General features: G+C 44.3%; 1 non-coding gene across 1 annotated transcript; it reads right to left on the bottom strand.

The window, feature by feature from the left end:
• Positions 1 to 12,215: 12,215 nt before the first annotated feature.
• On the bottom strand, positions 12,216 to 12,288 carry TRNAV-UAC (transfer RNA valine (anticodon UAC)). Its single transcript has one exon. It is a non-coding gene; the product is annotated as a tRNA-Val (tRNA).
• Between the last annotated feature and the right edge of the window lie 3,203 nt (positions 12,289 to 15,491).

Genomic DNA, 15,491 nt, shown 5'->3' with positions numbered 1-15,491 from the left:
AGCAGGGGAGCCATTTTTTTTTCTCCTCAGGATTGATTAGTCATGTCTGCTCGATCTGTACAGGGATTTCTATGGATTCTCTGTCCTGGCCATAGACAGAAGACAAGAGCAATCAATCTAGCAGGGAGCCGATATAAAAAGGCAACTCCTCCCTTCATGTATGGAGCCTTATTTTAACACAATGTATATTGGGAAGTTGTAGTACTACAGGCGCTTACTTATTTTATCCATTTTTATATAAAAGTGTAGAGCCCCTTTAAAAAAATCTGTACGGTCCGCAGCTGTCAGAGCATGCTAGGAGTTGTAGTTGTGTAACAGCTGGAGAGCCACAGATTGGAGATCCCCGGCCTCGGCTGATATCAGCTCGGTCCTGTAGAACGCTCCGACAGACATTGTCTCATCTGAACACAGCTGTAGTGGTGTCTGGTACCGGATATGGGTCTGTGGGTGTCCTGATTACCACAATTATTATGTATGATGCATGAAGAAAGGAATCTGGGAGTGTATACACAGTGCGGAAACTGGGCAGATAAGCTATAGATATCCATACCATTACACTACAGGTCCCAGCATGCCCTGCTGTATACAGGGGCGTAGCTAAAGGCTCATGGGCCCCAATGCAAAAAATTCTTACTGGGCTCCCCCCCGCAAACTTCTCATGGCGGACGGTTCCGCAGCTTTCAGCTGCATCGCTGGGTCTCCTAAGTGACCCAACAATGCAGCACTAGCAGCCGGGGCGTCACTAAGGCTGGGTTCACACACACTATTTACGGACGTAATTCGGGCGTTTTAGCATTGAATTACGTCCGAAAATGCGGCTCAAAAGCGTTGGCACACATCTGCCCATTCATTTGAATGGGTCTTACGATGTTCTGTGCCGACGGTCATTTTTTTTTACGCGCCGCTGTCAAAAGGCGGCGCGTAAAAAAGACGCCCGCGTCAAAGAAGTGCCTGTCACTTCTTCAGACGTAAATGGAGCCGTTTTCCATGGACTCAATGGAAAAACAGCTCCAATTACGTCCGTAATGGACGCAGCGAAAGACGCCTGCACATGCCATTACGGCTGAAATTACGGTGCTGTTTTCTCCTGAAAACAGCACCGTAATTTCAGCCGTAACGGACGCTGCCGTGTGAACAGACCCTCAGGGCTTAAAATGTCCGGGAAATAGCCCCAATACATATGTGTCCGCCCAAAAAAATGTGTGTATAGGAGACAGCATAGCATATCTATAGCACTACGTCCCTATAAACTATGGATAGGATTAGATACATTGGCTCAGCAGACAGTATCACACATGATAGGATTAGATAAAGTGGCTCAGAAGGCAGTATCACACATGATAGGATTAGATACAGTGGCCCAGCAGACAGTATCACACATGATAGGATTAGATACAGTGGCTCAGCAGACAGTACCACACATGATAGGATTAGATACAGTGGCTCAGCAGACAGTGCCACACATGATAGGATTAGATACAGTGGCTCAGAAGGCAGTATCACACATGATAGGATTAGATACAGTGGCTCAGCAGACAGTATCACACATGATAGGATTAGATACAGTGGCTCAGAAGGCAGTATCACACATGATAGGATTAGATATAGGGCCCAGCAGACAGTATCACACAAGATACGATTAGATACAGGGCCCAGCAGACAGTATCACACATGATTGGATTAGATACACAGCTCAGCAGACAGTATCACACATGATAGGATTAGATACAGGGCTCAGCTCGCTGACATTGCGGCTCCAGCGCTGGACCCAGGATAGGTAAGAATAATAATTTTGCTTCTTTATGTGTTACTGATTATTTTTGTGTGTTTGTTTTTTTTACAGGTTCGGTTGTTGGACTTCGGATTCGAGGACTTCAATGACGGCGTTTTTTTTATTCTCAATAAAATGGTTAATGAGGGTTGTTTTTTTATTTCAATAAAATATTTTTTCTATGTGCTTGTACTTTTTAGACTTTATTATAACCGCCTTAGTAATGGCCGCTGGCTGATTGACAACCTCCATTACTAAGGCGGGGCTTAATGTTAGCCGGTGCAGAGGCCAACACTAACCCCCATTATTACCCCGGTACCCACCGCCACCAGGAGTACTGGGAGGAGCCGGGTACGAACCAGTACCCGACCATCTGTAGTGACGGGCAGGCACCGGGGTGGCCGCAGGCTGGTAGTATTAGGGTATGTGCACACACACTAATTACGTCCGTAATTGACGGACGTATTTCGGCCGCAAGTAGTGGACCGAACACAGTGCAGGGAGCCGGGCTCCTAGCATCATACTTATGTACGATGCTAGGAGTCCCTGCCTCTCCGTGGAACTACTGTCCCGTACTGAAAACATGATTACAGTACGGGACAGTTGTCCTGCAGAGAGGCAGGGACTCCTAGCATCGTATATAACTATGATGCTAGGAGCCCGGCTCCCTGCACTGTGTTCGGTCCACTACTTGCGGCCGAAATACGTCCGTCAATTACGGACGTAAATAGTGTGTGTGCACATACCCTAAGGCTGGGGAAGGCCAAAAACAGTGGCACCTACCACCCTGGTAATGCTGCCTGCTGCTGCTGTGTTGTATCTGGCTGGTTATGAAAATTGGGGGGGACCCCACATCGTTCTTTCAAATTATTATTTTTTTTTTATTTTTTTTTAAATGACGTGGGGTCCCCCCCATTTTTCATAACCAGCCAGATACAATAAAGCAGCAGCAGCCTAGCATCACCAGGGTAGGAAGGGCCACTGTTTTTGGCCTTTCCCCTCCTGATAATACCAGCCTGCGGCCACCCCAGTGGCCGACCATCACTACAGATGGTCGGGTACTGGATGGTACCCGGCTCTTCCCAGCACCCCTGGTGGCGGTGGGTACCGGGGTAATAATGGGGGATAGTGTTAGCCTCTGCATCGGCTAACACTAAGCCCCGCCTTAGCAATGGATGCTGTCAATCAGCCGGCGGCCATTACTAAGGCGGTAGTAATATAGTTTAAAAAAAAACACAAACACATAGAAAAAATATTTTATTGAAATAAAAAAAAAAAAACACAGCCCTCATTAACCATTTTATTGATAATAAAAAAAAAGCTGTCATCGAAGTAGTCCTGGAATCCGCCGTAGTCCAACGACCGAACCTGTAAGAAAACACACAAAAAATTATTAGTAACACGTGTGTTAGGCTTAGATACAGGGCCCATGTGTGATACTGTCTGTGGGACCCTGTATCTAAGCCTACCACAACGTAGGCTTAGATACAGGGTCCAGCAGACAGTAATCTTATACAGTATAAGATTACTGTGTGCTGGGGCCCTGTATCTAAACCTACAGTGTGGTAGGCTTATATACAGGGCCCATCAGACAGGATCACACATGGGCCATGTATCTAAGCCTACCATGTGATTGGCTTAGATACAGGGCCCAGCAGACAGGATCACGCATGGGCCATGTATCTAAGCCTACCATGTGATTGGCTTAGATACAGGGCCCATCAGACAGGATCACACATGGGCCATGTATCTAAGCCATGTGATTGGCTTAGATACAGGGCCCAGCAGACAGGATCACGCATGGGCCATGTATCTAAGCCTACCATGTGATTGGCTTAGATACAGGGCCCATCAGACAGGATCACACATGGGCCATGTATCTAAGCCATGTGATTGGCTTAGATACAGGGCCCAGCAGACAGGATCACGCATGGGCCATGTATCTAAGCCTACCATGTGATTGGCTTAGATACAGGGCCCATCAGACAGGATCACACATGGGCCATGTATCTAAGCCATGTGATTGGCTTAGATACAGGGCCCAGCAGACAGGATCACGCATGGGCCATGTATCTAAGCCTACCATGTGATTGGCTTAGATACAGGGCCCAGCAGACAGGTTCACGCATGGGCCATGTATCTAAGCCTACCATGTGATTGGCTTAGATACAGGGCCCATCAGACAGGATCACACAATCTGTGATCCTGTCTCATAGGCCCCCTAAGCCTGCTACATCGTAGGCTTAGGGGTTGTGCAGTCCCTAAACATTGATGGCCTATCCACAGGATAGGCCATCAATAGCTGATGTGTCTCTCGGGACCCGCCAATCAGCTGTTTTGAAGGGGCCGCAGCACTCGTACGAGAGCTGCTTCCCCTTCATTTCACTACTCGCTCACACTGTGAATTGCCGACACCGATTCACAGTGTGACCGGAATGAAGGGGAGCAGCTCTCGTGCGAGTGCTGCGGCCCCTTCAAAACAGCTGATTGGCGGGTCCCGGGAGTCGGTCCCCGCCAGTCAGGGCTAACCTTACCTTCCTCTTCGGCCGCGGCGGGAGTTCTGGCGTCTCGATGCTGTGCGCGGCGCATAGCGCTGTGACGTCATGCGCTGCGCACAGCGCCTGACGTCAGGACCTCCGCTGCGATTCGGAACCAGGAAGGTAAGTAAAGTATGTTACTATAGTAACAGGGGCCCGCGGCCCGAGTTACTATAGTAACTTTTTATTGATGTGGTGCGGGGGACCGTGGGCCCCCCTGGCTTCGGGGCCCGGTCGCAATTGCGACCGCTGCGACCCCTATAGCTACGCCAGTGGCTGTATATATACAATAGTCTCTAATGCTCAGGGAAAAATTTTAGGTAATAAAGACGAAGGCTGGAGCAGAAATAGGACATTGCCAGGGCCATGTGATGTCACTTAAAGGGTTATTCCCATCTTATAATGTTATGTCACATCACTAGGATATGCCATAATATTAAGATCATGGGGTCCGACCTCTAGGACCGCTGCTCATCCTAAGAACAAAGTCCCTACAGCCGATCCCCTGCACAGCGGAGATCCTCACCACGCACTGTGCAGGGAACGGCAGCACAGCTCTGGTCAAGCGGAAAACTTTAAAGGAGGTGCGGCCCCTTTATTCTTAGGATCTGTGGTGGTCTCGGCAGTCGGATTTCCAGGTGACGCATATCCTAGTGATGTGCCATGAATTGTTATAGTGAAGAAAATCCCTTAATGAGGACCTGGCACCTCCCCTGACATGTCTGAGTTGGTAAATAATTGTTTTCCCCATGAAATAACAATTCTGGATAATCTTTCCTTAGAAATTTACATTGTGCCATTCCTCTATTATTCCTCCTAGAAATGTATGAATAAATTGACAATTGGGTGTTACCAGTTGGGGGTGTGTCCCTACACAGACTGACACTGTCCAATCAGTGCTCAGTTTCAGACTGTGTAGGGACACGCCCCTTTGACAGGGGGAATGATAACACCCTGTTGTCAATTAATTCATACATTTCTAGGAGGAATAACAGAGGAACAGCGCAACACAGAGCTCTAAGAAAAGATTCTCTAGAATTGTTATTTTATGGAGAATGCACGCATTTACTAATATAGACCTGTCAGGAGGGTAAGTTCACACGTAGCATAAATACTGCAGATTTTCCGCAACGGAATTCGCTGCTCAGAAATTGACCTGCGGTTATTTAGTCCGCAGCATGGCAATTGTATTTGCGTAGTCGCTGCTTATTTGTTGCGGGTTTTCCCCATTGAATTCAATGTGGAGCTAAAATCCGCAACAAATAGCAGATGTTGCGTTTTTTTGCGGCAGAAAAGCAGCGATTCTGACGCATAAAACGCAACTCAGAATTTTGTTTTTATACTTACCCAGAATTCTGTGTTTCTTCACCCAGGCCGGCCTCCTGGGATGACGTTTCATCCCATGTGACCGTTGCAGCCTGTGAACACACCCTAAAATGTGAGATTTGGTCTCAACCAAGGACTTTACTGGGACACATCACTGAGGCATGAGGCACAAGGTACCGCGTGCCTCCAGGATGTCCCATACACCTGACACCACGTGATTGCTTCAGTGTGTCTTCATCTAGAATCCACCATATGGAAACAATGGGTGCGCTTGGATAAACGGTAAAAAAAAAAAAAATGGACAATCGCTCAAATAGCAACACCTTAAATGAATGTCATTCAATGGAGCAGCTTTTGTGAGCGTCTGTCGGGGGGGGGTGGAACTTCTCACTGACCGCAGACAAAGGACAGACCATAGTGCACGCGGCTCAGCCAATTAGAGCGCCAGATTGGGGAATTGCTATTTTAGCGATTTTCCTATATTTTCTATGTCATCGATTCAATGCATCGATTTACGTAACGCTCCGTGGTCCAATAATGTAAATGTTTGCGGCAGGTGACGTCTGGTAGCCGCCACCTCCAGTGTACGATCTGCTGAAATACTCCTCGGTGTTTGGTCTGCTCCCCACCCCCAGTGCAGAATTGTTTTTGCTATTAAAATCTCTGCGCTGAGACAGATTATTTTACCATGCGGTGAATCTACAGAGCCGCGATGAGAAAGCAGCTGCCACTGGGCATCTTCCAGGTATCGTTTTTCATTGCATTTCTTTGCACATGGTTTAGGTCCAGCTGACATTCGGCGAAAGCCAACGTCTGTGCGCTCAAGTAACTCCCTATTATAGGTTCACTTTTTCCCCCCGGTACTTTATATTATACGTACGGCCTTATTATATTTAGTAAGTAGGAATGTCATCGTTTATATTTGAAGAATAGTGATGTCACATTTGTCATTGTGCGAGTGTTCTGTGATGTAGCAGAGCTGAGTGAGTCGATACAACACAGTTGAGTGTCATTTAGCCCAATCCATAGTGGTTTTGCATAGGATAATGGGGCAGTATCCCACAGAAAACCAAGATGGGTGGAAGTCTACCAACTTTTAAAAAAAAAATTGGGCATTTCGCTTCTTTTTTAATCGAAACATGTTAAAAATTCTCTTAATGTTTTTTTTTATAGCTGTCGGAGCTCAGTTATTCTGATACAAAGATCCAAATCCATAGATACAGAGTTAAAAGATAATATTTTGGCTACCTGCCGTCACCACTAGGGGGAGCTTAATGCATACAGCTTCTTCATTGAACCCAATAATAAAGAGGTTATTACCATATAATAAAGTGCAATAACTTTCCGATTGGTGGGGATCCAACCTAGTAGACACCTAAGAATTAAGGGGCCGGCTGTGCTGATTTAGCAGTGCATCCCCTTTAAATTCAGCAGGTCCCCATTCAAAACCACCAGCGCTGTGGCCCCTTTAATCTTAGGATCGGTGTGGGTCCCAGAGGTCGCTTCATTCCCATTTATTGACAGAAACATTCTGTGACTTCTGTAGGCACATATATGCGATGCCCCGTGACAGCCAAGTGAGTAGAGTTGGTAGTTCTCTAGTAACTTGTACTAGATTAATTAGCCAGCAAATAATGTGACCCCACGATAATAGGCCATTAGAACACTGTATAGGTCATAAGTACTTCCTAGCCAATAACCCAACCAGTTTTTTTCACTTATGTTCACTTCCAGTTTTTAGATAGTTCACTGAAATCAGAGATTGACACAGAAGTGTGAGAATGGAGCGGCTGTCATTGACAGCCGCTCCGTTCCCATTAATTGACAGGGACATTCTGTGACTTCTCCAGCAGAGATAAATATGTGATGCTCCAGGATTCTGGTACGGAGCTCCAAATCCATAGATGCAGAGCTAAAAGATAACATTTTGGCCACCTGCAGTCGCCACTAGGGGGAGCAAAGGAACTTACTGCAGACTGTTTATACATTGAATCCAATAATAAAGAGGTTATTACCATATTATAAAGTGATGGCAGATCCTTAGGATATGCAATTACTTTCTGATTGGTGGTAGACCAACCATATTGTGTAGCCTTCAAATGCAGCGGGGCCCCATTTAAAAAAATGCGGCCCCTTCGATCTAAGGATCGGTGTGGGTCCCAGAGGTCGTATAGCTGGCAAATTCCCATTTATTGACAGGAACATTCTGGGATTTCTGTAGGCACAAATATGTGATGCCCCAGGACTGCCAAGTTAATAGAGTTAGTAGTTATTTAGCAACTTGTACTAGATTAGTTTGCCAGCAAAATTAGAACACTGCACGAAAAGTACTTCCTAGTCAATAACCCAACCAGTCTTTTTCACTTGTGTCCACTTCCAGTTGCTGGATAGTTCACTGATATCAGAGATCGACAGAGAAGTGTGAAAATGGAGCGGCTGTCATTGACAGCCGCTCCATTCCCATTAATTAATAGGAACATTCTGTGACTAAATACTCCAGGATAGTGTTGGTAGGTATTTGGCAACTTGTACTAGATTAGTTTGCAAACAAAATATGTGCCCCCACAATGAATAGGCCATTAGAACAAAGCACAGGTTAAAATATACTTCCTAGTCAATAACCCGCCCAGTCTTTTTCACATATGTCTGAACACACGCCATAACCTGCCTGGAGTTTTTCACTCCATAAATAACGTGTAATCTGCAGGAATAAAGGGCAGAGTTCCGAGCTTGGATTGTAATCACAGACAGCTAAATATCTGCGTGTGTTTCCCACAGTAGAGTTCCACTAAACACTTATGGGGGCTCTGGGACCCTGACTTCCTCTGCTAACATGCAGATTCCGACTCAAGTCTAGTCACAATTCATCTTTTTTCTTTTACTCTTTTCCTAATGAGAAAATCAGAATTCGGAGACAAGTCTCCCTCGGCCTCCTGCCTAGGAAATCTTTTATTTTTTGGTCTTTTTTATCCGAGGCCCCACCAGCATCGTCCCATATTTTATTTACATCACATTGCGGAATACCATATACATTTCATGTTAAGGCTTCTTACTAAAGATTGTTACTGGTCTGTTAGATTTCATCAACGATGTCTCAGGACGGGCAGATATCCCACCACGCATTGGTGTCGTTGAGTCCTCTACCTCTCTATGGTCCCCTTGGATACATTTCTCATAGTTCTACTACCACCAGTGGTGTCTGGCATGGGACAGTTCTTCACCTAATAGTATAGGGGCTTCCCTACTTTTTGGGCCAATAGGAACAGCCTTGCATCTTGATTTTGAGGTTCTCATTGACATGTTTTTCACACCCCAAAAAATAGCTCATTAACAATACATTGTCTGTATGTGTTTATGCTCACCACAAAACATAAGGAGGTATAGGATAGGCCGTCAATATTTGATCGTGGAGGACCAACTCCCGGCACCCCCGCAAATCTGCAGAATGAAAGGGCCACAAAAATATCACTTCCATTCACGTGAATACGTTGCATTACCAAGCATAGCCACAACTGGATGTATGGCGCTGTGACTAGGGAAACAATGAAGAGAGCACCTTCACTCAGCTGATCATCGGGGTTCGACTCTATCCGATCAAATATTGTTGGCCTATCCTAAGGATAGGTCTGAAATATTAAAGTCCTGAACTGTAAGGGTATGTTCCCGCGGCTTAGCAAAATACGTCTGAAAATACGGAGCTGTTTTCAAGCGAAAACAGCTCCGATGTTTTTGTAGCAACTCGCGTTTTTCGCAGCGTATTTTACGGACGTTATTGGAGCTGTTTTTCATTAGAGTCAATGAAAAACGGCTCCAAAAACGTCCCAAGAAGTGACATGCACTTCATTTTCGCAGGCCTTTTTACGCGCCATATTTTGACAGCGACGCGTAAAATTAAGGCTCGTGGGAACAGAACATCGTAAAACCCATTGAAAGCAATGGGCAGATGTTTGTAGGCGTAATGGAGCCGTTTTTTCAGGCGTAATTAGAGGCGTAAAACGCCCGAATTACGTCTGAAAACAGTGCGTGTGAACATACCCTTAATGCTATAGTATCTGCTCTCTACAATCTGCTCTCTACAATAGACAAGTTGCGTCTCTCGCTCAAACTATAGAGAAGCAGATTCTATAGGTTACCACTGAATTTCTGGACATCTTTGGTCACAGTTTAGGTTTTTGTACTGATGAACTTTATCCGTTCCCAACATATTGCCTTCAACCTGGTGGCCACATATCTCTGACGGCTTTAGATTTCTACTCTACCGTTTCTGTTCAAGAAGCAAAGTATGGATTTGTCTTGGGTCTTCTTTATGGAAACTATTGCCAACAAAAACGTGTTCATTGTATAAGAACTGTTCATTTTCCGACCTGTTTCAAAGCCTGACCTTGGACCTCATAGGCCCTGATGGGTGCATGAGGGTTTTATAAAAAGAAGAATCAAACCAAGATATGGCAACTTGTCAGAAGGACCTTGTAATAAATATATCAAACTTTTTGGGTCATTGGAAGTCCTTGATATCCCCCTATATTTGGCCAACTCTATTGTTGGACAATGTTGAATAATTGGACCAAATGTGGTCTCTAAACCTGCTCATATATGATGAGATATTTTACCAAGTGGTGTTGGTGAGACATCACCTATCTTTGGCCCCTTAAACACTTTTCTCATGGGTTTACCACCACCAGTGGTGTCTGGCATGGGAGAGTTGTCCATTCAGTTGTATAAGAACTTCCCGATATTGAGGCTCTCATTGACAGGAGATGTTTTTATCCTTAAAAATAACTCATTAACGATACATTGTCTCTATGTGTTTAAGCTGACCACAGAAAACCTAAAGGGGTATAAGATGAGTCAAGATATGGCAACATGTTAGAAGGACCCTTCCTGCTCATTGGAAGCCCTTGATATCTTCCTATACGTGGCCCAACTCTATTGTTGGACAATGTTGAATAATTGGACCAAATGTGGTCTCTAAAGCTGCTCATATATGGTGAGATACATTTACCATACTCGGAAACATCTCCTTGGTGGATGCCCATGCCAATGGCAATGCCAGTACAGTGGGCGATAGGGTGTCCAATACATTCAATACTCTTCAACAACAGAAGCCATTCCGATCATCAGAAGATCTTGGTAGCTCGCCATACATTGCGAAGTCCTACAATGAACATATTGAACCATGTAGACTTCATCCATATAGATTTTAACGTAGGGAGTGGGACCGTATCATGGGAGTCCGGAAAGGTCTTTGAGCCGGCAGGGTATTTCCTATCTCCCCCCAGACACATACTACTCATAATAAGTTTTATGATGCAATATGTAATAATATCGAGCGCTGGGCATTCGTGAGTTACGCTGAACAAACATTATCCAGATGTTTTGTCACATTCCTGCGGGAACGTTTCCTACCTGCAAGAACTCTGCATTTCTGCTCCACGCCTGGCTGCTAATGAAGGGAGACAAGGGTGATGCAGACAGGCCTCGCACAGCGACATAACCACGCTTTAGGGGGATGATATTTAGTATCAGTTTGAAGGGCGCTTAATAATGGCGTTGGCTACGGGCCAGTTGTGTAAATCCAAGACAACTCCCATTACAAGTGACGGCTGATGTTAAGAGATGAAATGTCGCTCTTGAGACGGCTGCTCTCTCCGAATACACATAAACCCAAATCATAAAGACATCGGGCAACATTTATGAAAACTGTCACCTTCGGAAACATGTGTAACCGGAATTCCTATGAATGGTTGACCCCATTTTTCCACTGTGCTGTGATAAAATTACAGATAAAATTACATTCTATAAATGTGTCAAGATCGTTCCCAGGAACCTTACTAATATGGCTGATAAAGGATAGTCAAAAATATCAAAAATGTTGTCATGTGTTATATGTCTGTGATTGTAAGACAACTAATTTGGGAATTCTGATTTAATAAAAGAGGGGGTTCCCTGTTCCGACCCCTCATCTATTACCCACGAAGAGCGTCTTTTGCCCTGGAGGACCTGGGTTGTCAGTGAATTATTTAGACAACCCAACGATTTCAATAAGAACTGGGTAATACTTCATCTCTCCTGTAGGGGTGCTGCAGGGAAACGTGTTAAAACGGTTTCCCACATAGATTACAGTTGATCACTGGGGGTTTCAGCATTGGGACCATCTATCATGACCTTATCGCCAGTAGATCCTTTTAACAATAGGGAATTGTCCAAAGCATACAACCCTAGTTAACCAATAAGGGCTGTTTCTTCTATGAAATATATATTTACGTAGATGGTGTTGAGCTGCAATACCAGATAGATCCATGAGTGGCGCTGTTTCTGGAGAAAAAAAACAAAGCTGACCCTATTTTGTATTCTTGTACAGCCCCGTTAAGTCCGTGATGTCTTTTTACAGCGTTAGGAGAGGGGCCACTAAAACAGAGTTTTAATTCCTATGGGAATGTAATTGTTGTCTGTCCTTTCCTCAGTACGATACAGTTCACGTTTTTGCTAGTCTAATTGGTTTAATTAAATAATTAGCTAAAAGATGTGCGAGTCCAGTACAATTATTTAAAAAAAATAATTACGGGAAAAAAAAGGCATCTTGGTTTCACTGGGGATCGAACCCAGGACCTTCTGCGTGTAAAGCAGACGTGATAACCACTACACTATGAAACCTGACTGGTAGGCCAAACCGGTCTACTCAATTACCACTTAACCCTCTGTACTCTGCATGCTAAGTCATGTAAATAGGCTAGGAGAATATATTAGGAATAAGATTTATATTATAGATGAGCATCGGTGGTGGATTAAGAAATGTTATAGATTATTGTAATAAAATAAAAATCAAGAATAACTAGTTCTCTGTCTGAGAGCCTGACTAACCCAAGGGTGTAGCTATAGGGGAGCAAAGGTAGCAGTCGCACCCATACCCTAGTGCCTGAGGGGGCCCAAAGGCCACCATGCCACATAAGACGAGACCAGTATTATAAATGGCACATGGTAGGTGGGGGTCCCGTTACAGATTCTGCATTGGGGCCCAGGAGCTTTAAGTTACACCTCCGTGCTAACCCCATTACCATGGACCCTGAATTTTGACCATATGTGAACAAACCAAAAATTCTTCTCATGTGATCTGGTAAGAACAACATTCTGGGTCTGTGTCATGTGGTGTAAAATGAAATTTATATATTTTTTTATAGGTTTTTAAGTCAGAAACAGCGCCACTCTTCTCCATAGGTTGTGATTGGTATTGCAGCTGATATTTCCTTGAATGGGGCTAAGCTGCAATACCAGACACAGCCTTGGATAAGAGTGGCGCTGTTTCTGATTTTACTGTTTTAACCTATTTTTTAGGTTCCAATGCCTTAGGCTGACCACTTGATCCCCCATGTGTTATCTTCCTCCATTTAACGGGATGTCCACTTTGGAAAAACCCTTATTAATAGAAGAGTCTCACAAAATAAGCTGATGACAGGGGTGTCCAGATACTGGTACCCTTAATGATCAGCTGTAATCTGTGGAAGAACTTGCCAGCAAGTGTTTAATTTCTCTGCAGCACCACCACAGGACAAGTCAAGAATTACACAGTGTCCATTGATATGAATGAGCTGTCCCTGTAATTCTCGGACATGCCGTGTCCTCCAGAGAAAGGAACGCTCTTTGTATCTACTCTTTGCTCCAGCTAATTAATGGAGGTCTAGAATGAGGGCCTACCCTCTATTAGCCCATAATGACCTAATAGGGTAAATGAAGATGGGTTTTCTAAATCCGACAACCCCTTGGTCTACCTTGCCCAGCAGGTCTATTTGCCAAGTAATTCACTGGGGAGCTATCAATAACTGCCTATGTATTATTCAATGTGTTCTATCAATGTTCACATGTATTATTTATGTGCTTTGTATATATTTAACTGTTTATAGGGTCATTTTATACTTTAATATTAGTGATCTGTGGCTCTTTGGTTAGCTGGCGTGTCACTGGTGGCAGAGCGCTGATGTACGTGTATAGTGTCGTACGCATCCCTATTTATGGTATCTTGCAAAGTGACACTCTTTTAGCTTGGTCATCTAGGGTGTTGGTAGACCCTGTAGATCCCTGGGGCTAATTTCTTGACACCCCTCCCCCCATAGTGCCCACCATAACTATTTAGGCATTTGCCCATGATAAGCGTTGATGGCGTTTAGACCTACAATATTTGATCCAACCATTGGCAAATGCCTAGAACAAATGGGCTGAGGGGCTCCCTATGGCTTTTTTCCAAAAATAGGCACTTGAAAGAGCGCCACCTAGAGCTCTGTTGGAATGTCTCCACTCTCTAGAATCTATGGGGATCCCAGCACCGATACGACATAAGAACATGGCTCGTGTTCCTTAGAGGGTCTAACATCATGGTTTTGCTATCTCATGCAGTGCCTACATGGATGGACGGTGTAGTCGCGCTGCTCCTGTACCGACTCTGCAGCGTCTGCTGCACAATCCACGTATTAAACTAAGCTCGTACAATAACCTGAGTTGATCTTATGGCTCCCAAATGAGCGGCCCGGGGCTGTCTGGATGCAGAACCTCTCACAACAGATGTTGCTGCGCTGCTGATGTACGTATAATGTCTCCCCTGCTGGGACTGTTACTTGATCGCCGCTCTTCAGTTTATGCGTTTAGCAGGACACGGCCATTTGTGAAATATTGTCAATCTATTTCCTTTTAATATCTCATTTGGCCCCAAGAGTCAGAGGAGCACAGCAGAGCTGAGACAGTGTATGGTTGCTGCATAGAAAAATGTTATATGTAAGTTTAATGAGAACTGATGGAACAGGGTGCAAACTGGGTAAACTAGGGGCATACTGGTTAAGGGGTACACTGCGGCATACTGGTTATGGGGTACACTGGGAACATAGAGGTTAGGGGGTACACTGGGGACATACTGGTTATGGGGTAGACTGGGAACATAGAGGTATTAGGGTACACTGGGGACATACTGCTTATGGGGTACACTGGGAACATAGAGGTTAAGGGGTACACTGGAGACATAGTGGTTAAGGGGTACACTAGGAACATACTGGTTAAGGGGTACAATAGGGGCATACTGGTTAAGGGATACACTGGAGACAGAGGTTAAGGGGTATGCTGGGGACACTGTAGTTGAGTGGTACACTGGGGACATACTGGTTATGGGGTACACTGGAGACAAAGAGGTTATGGGGTACACTGGGGGCATTGTGGTTGAGGGGTACACTGGAGACATTCACTGGCAGATATGTCCAGTTATGTAGTGAAACTTGAACATGAGAAGTATTAGTACATGAGAAGTATTAGTACATGGGAATTATTAGTACATGAGAAGTATTAGTACATGGGAAGTATTAGTACATGAGAAGTATTAGTACATGGGAAGTATTACTACATGAGAAGTATTACTACATGAGAAGTATTAGTACATGAGAAGTATTAGTACATGGGAAGTATTAGTACATGAGAAGTATTACTACATGGGAAGTATTAGTACATAGGAAGTATTAGTACATAGGAAGTATTACTACATAGGAAGTATTAGTACATGAGAAGTATTAGTACATGAGAAGTATTAGTACACGGGAAGTATTACTACATGAGAAGTATTAGTACATAGGAAGTATTAGTACATGAGAAGTATTAGTACATGAGAAGTATTACTACATGAGAAGTATTAGTACATGAGAAGTATTAGTACATGGGAAGTATTAATACATGAGAAGTATTACTACATGGGAAGTATTAGTACATAGGAAGTATTAGTACATAGGAAGTATTAGTACATGAGAAGTATTAGTACATGAGAAGTATTAGTACATGAGAAGTATTAGTACATGAGAAGTATTAGTACACGGGAAGTATTACTACAT

This window comes from Rhinoderma darwinii, chromosome 6 (genome assembly GCF_050947455.1).
Source record: "Rhinoderma darwinii isolate aRhiDar2 chromosome 6, aRhiDar2.hap1, whole genome shotgun sequence".
Classification (NCBI taxonomy): Eukaryota; Metazoa; Chordata; class Amphibia; order Anura; family Rhinodermatidae; genus Rhinoderma; species Rhinoderma darwinii.
Note: the sequence above shows the minus strand (reverse complement) of the source record. Positions and strands in the feature narration are given on the sequence as shown.